The 5,060-nt window shown below is 39.4% G+C and overlaps 1 pseudogene; it reads right to left on the bottom strand.

Moving 5' to 3' along the window:
- Positions 1–3,523: 3,523 nt before the first annotated feature.
- Positions 3,524–4,494, bottom strand: LOC113248112 (NADH dehydrogenase [ubiquinone] 1 alpha subcomplex subunit 13-like; annotated as a pseudogene).
- Between the last annotated feature and the right edge of the window lie 566 nt (positions 4,495–5,060).

Raw genomic sequence — 5,060 nt, 5'->3', positions numbered from 1 at the left:
GTTATAAAATAGCTCTCATAGAATCAGAATCAATTCATACAGAATGGTGTGCACATAGTTTTCCTTTGAAGAATAATTTTCCCTATCATCTCTCCAGTTTTGATAAACAATAACCTCAAAAATTATTCTTTTTTTTTTAAGATTTTATTTATTTATTTGACGGAGAGAGAGACAACCAGCGAGAGAGGGAACACAGGCAGGGGGAGTGGGAGAGGAAGAAGCAGGCTCCTAGCAGAGGAGCCTGATGTGGGGCTCGATCCCAGGAAGCCGGGATCATGCACTGAGCCGAAGGCAGATGCTTAACGACTGAGGCACCCAGTTGCCCCTCAAAAATTATTCTTGATCACAAAATAAAGCTGACCTGATTAGATTTGACTTTATTGTTTACTTAGTTGCTACAAGAATGGTAATTTACTATGTAGCCCTTCTTTAGTTATCTTTGCTGAAAGTTTTCATACTAATTATCACATTAGATATTTTTTATTGTGGTAAAATAAACATAATATAAAATTTAACATTTTACCCATTTTTTTGGTGTACAGTTCAGTGGCATTGAGAACATTCACATTGCTGGGGGCGCCTGGGTGGCTCAGTTGTTAAGCGTCTTCCTTTGGCTCAGGTCATGATCCCAGGGTCCTGGGATCAAGCCCCACATCGGGCTCCCTGCTTGGTGGGGAGCCTGCTTCTCCCTATCCCATTCCCCCTGCTTGTGTTCCCTCTCTCACTGTGTCTCTCTCTGCCAAATAAATAAAATCTTAAAAAAAAAAGAACATTCACATTGTTGAAAAACCATCACCACCATCCATCACCAAAACTTGTTCATCTTCCCAAACTGAAACTGTAACTTCCTGTTATCCCCCCTTCCAGCTCCTGGTAACCACTTTTTTACTTTCTATCTCTATGAATTTTACTACTCTGGGTACCATGTGTAAGTGGTACACAATATGCAATATAAGTGGTATACAAATACACAATATTTTTCCTTCTGTGTCTGGCTTATTTCACTTATCATAATGTCTTCAAGATTCATCTATATTGTATTATATGTCAGAATTTTATTCCTTTTTAAGGCTGAATAATATTCTATAATATGTATATACCACATTTTGTTTATCCATTCATTCCTTGATAGATAGTTGGGTTGTTTCCACCTTTTTGCTATTGTGGATAATGCTGCTGTAAACATCAGTGTATAAATATCTTTTCAAACCCCTGCTTTCAATTCTTTTGGGCATGTACCTAGAAGTGGAGTTGCTGGATCATATATTAATTGTATGTTTAATTTTTTAAAAGATTTTATTTATTCATTTGAGGGAGAGAGAGACAGAGAGAGCACAAGCAGGGGGAGAGGCAGAGGGAGAAAGAGAAGCAGATTCACCTCTGAGCTGGGAGCCGGACGTGGGGCTCGATACCAGGACCTGGAGATCACAATCTGAGCTGAAGGCAGACACTTAACTATCTGAGCCACCCAGGTGCCCCTGTATGTTTAATTTTTGAGGAAACATCATGTTTTCCGTAGTAGCTGCACCATTTTACATTCCCATAAGCAATGCACAAGGTTTCCAATTTCTTCACATCCTCAACAATACTTGTTATTATCCGTTTTTCTTTTTTTTTGATAATAGCCATCCTAATGGGTAGGAAGTGGTATCTCATTATGGTTCTGATTTGCATTTCCCCCATGATTTGTAATGCACATTTTTTCATGTGTTTATTGATCATCTGTATATTTTCTTCAGAGAAATGTCTGTTCAAGTCCTTTGCCTATTTTTAAATCTGGTTACTTGTTTTTTGTTGTTGTTGAGTTGTAAGAGTTTTTGTTTGTTTGTTTGTTTTTTAGATTTTATTTCTTTATTTGACAGAGAGAGTGAGAGAGCATGAGCAGGGGGAACAGTAGACTGAGAGGGAGAAGCAGGCTCCCTGCTAAGCAGGGAGCCCTATGTGGGGCTCCATCCCAGGACCCTGGGATCATGACCAGAGACAAAGGCAGACAGTTAAGCATTGGAGCCACCCAGACGTCCCAAGTTGTAAGAGCTCTTTATATATCCTGGATATCATCCTCTTATATATATGGTTTGCAGATATTATTTCCCATTCAGTAGGTTGCCTTTTCACCCTGTCGATTGCTTCCTTTGCTCCACAATTTTTAAGTTTGATGTAGGCTCATTTGTCTATTTTTGCTTTTGTCGCTTGTACTTTTAGTGTCATGTCTAAGAAATAATTGCCAAATCTGTGTAATGAAGATATTCTCCTATGTTTTCTTCTAGGAGGTTTATAATATCAGGTCTTAAATTTGGGTCTTAAATCCATTTTGACTTAATTTTTGTATGTGGTATAGGGTAGGGGTCCAACTTCATTTTTTTACATATGGATATCCAGTTTCCCCAGAACAATTTGTTGAAAAGTCTATTCTTATTGAATGGTTTTGGCATTCCTGTCAAAAATCAATTGATCATCTGTGTGGAGGTTTATTTCTGGGTTCTCTGTTCTATTCTATTGATCTAAAGGTCTGTCTTTTTGCCAACACCACATTGATTATTGTAGCTTTGTACTAAGTTTTAAAATCAGGAAGTGTGAGACCTCCAACTTTTTTTTCCAGATTATTTTGGTTCTTCAGGGTCCCTTGAAATTCCATATGAATTTTGGGATAAATTTTTCTATTTCTGCAAAAAACATCGTTGGAATTTTGACAGGGATCTCATCAATCTATAGTTCACTTCCGGTAGTATTGACATCTTAGCTACATTAAGTCTTCCAAACCTGATTTTTATGTATTGATTTCATATCCTACAACTTTGCTGAATTAGTTTATTAGTTCCAAAAGGCTTTTTGTGGAATCTTTAGGTTTTTCTACATATTAGAGCATGTAATTTGTGAACAGAGATGATCTTACTTCTTACTTTCCAATTTGGGTGCTTTTAATTTATTTTTCTTATCTAACTGCCCTGGATAGAACTTTATGTCTAATTGAAGTGGTGAAAGTGGGCAAACTTGTCTTGTTCCTGATCTGAGAGGAAAGGTTTTAGTCTTTCACCATTAAGTATGATGTCAGCTGTGGGTTTTTCACATTGTACTTTTAAAAGCCTCTTATTATTTACCTATCCTAAGGCTAGCAAGAAAAGCCAAGAAACTCTATCCCCCAGATTTCACCTCCAAGATGCATAAATTGGGGAAATTCTTTTCTCAAGGTTACCAAACTACCTCAGAGTTCCTGGCCAACCTATAAGGCAGAGTTCCTTTCTCACCTAAAAGACTGGAGACCCTGTTAGCCAAGTATCAAACCAGTTTTCTTCAGTGTGTTCTTTAGAGTCAACTTTAATTCTCTAACTATAGCTGTTCATACCTGATTAAATGAAAATCATTCTCAAATATGGTATTTCAGGCAAGGCCTTAGTTGCATAACCAAAGTTTCTAATTATATCCTGTTAAAAAGGAGCACACATTTTTTGGCTGGTTTCCAGAGCATTTATTCTTTCCCAGTAGGGAGAGTACAGGGGTCCAGTGGTCTGAGGGGTCCAGGCCCCTACATGTACCACATGAAGCCATAGTTAGCATTGAGTATCTCCTTGTTCATGTACAGCTCATGAGCTCACCCATCATGGGGGTCACCCAGTGCACTGTGTGGAACACAGGCTTGCCCACCTTCCGGTCAGGCATGTTCTTCATGCTGATGGCCTCCTTCTCCATCTTCAGCACTCTCCCATCCTTCTCTGTTTGCAACAGTGGCATCAGCACGACGCAGGCCTCCAAGTCCTCAATCTGCATTCTCCTGCCTTCGTGGTTCCACTTCATCTTGCTCTAGTATCTTAAGAGCAATGTCCCAATGCCCACAGGAAACATCCTGTAGTCCGACAGGTTCCACCTGTAGTTGATGGGGCCATGCCCCCCCCCCCGCCTCCCCGGGCAGGGACATGTCCAATTTCACCTTCATTGTTACCATGCTCCAAGGAGCACACATTATTACTGAATCTGTGCAAATCATTATATTGCAATTAAAAGCAAGAAGACCAATTAGAGTTTGTAAATTCTACAGAGGGTTGTGGGTCAGTGAGAAAAAAAGTCATTTACAAATGTTTTATTTCAATTTACAAATGCAGTAAGTAGTAAATTGTTATGGGTTATAGATAGTGTCAGAAAGATGTAGGGCCACATTATATATCCAGAACATAGATTAAAACAGTATCAACAATATTCCAAACAAAAATTACAATCATCCCTCATCAGGTCATTCAGTCCTATATAATTAACTCTTGTTCTGCTGGATCTTAGGTTAGTAGTCTCATGGACCCATCTGCTTCTGAACTAAAAAAGCATCCTGGAAATCATGACTCAGTCCATTGGTCTGGTTTAAGTTGCTGAAGCAAAGACTTCAGAAGTCCATATCCATAAATGTACTCTTTCAAGTGTCAGACTAAAACATCTAACATACTCCTTTTTGGGGAAACAGCTCCTTTCTAGCACCACAACAACTTTGCATGTATCCACATTGGCCATGTAGGCTAGACTCAAGCCTCAGCTTATCTGAGTCACAGAAGAATGCCCTTTGTTAGCTTTCCAGACAGGAGCCTGGAAGCCTTCTGAAAAGCTGTTACCACAGCATTTCCCACTTGCCTTCTTATCTAGCAGGAGGTTATCCTAAGAGTTTCTTGTTGCCTCCTGGATTCTGATGGGTTTGAGTCTTTCTCTTTTGAGGTACAGCTATAGGCTATAGAACTGTTGAGCCGCAGGACTGTATTGACTCCCCAGAAACAGGGTGTCCTATAATCCATGTTGCAGTCTTCTGGCCCTTTTTGGGGTTTCCCAGTGCTAGGGACGAGAACTGTTACCTTTGGCTACTCATCCTTTTAACGTCTAGGTAAGTAATGCACTGTCTGAATCTTAAAGGGGCTCACTCATTGTTTTCTTTACTAGGCAAATTTTCATCCTCTTTGTGTTGAAATCGATTTCTGCAGGGCTCTGAAGCAGTCATTCTTTCCTGAAGACATAAACTCTGGCCTGTAGCTGATTTCAGTCTTTGGGCAAGCATCAGAGTAAAACGAAACCTATTTATAGATATGACA

The sequence above is a fragment of the Ursus arctos genome, chromosome X (assembly GCF_023065955.2).
Source record: "Ursus arctos isolate Adak ecotype North America chromosome X, UrsArc2.0, whole genome shotgun sequence".
NCBI lineage: Eukaryota > Metazoa > Chordata > Mammalia > Carnivora > Ursidae > Ursus > Ursus arctos.
Note: the sequence above shows the minus strand (reverse complement) of the source record. Positions and strands in the feature narration are given on the sequence as shown.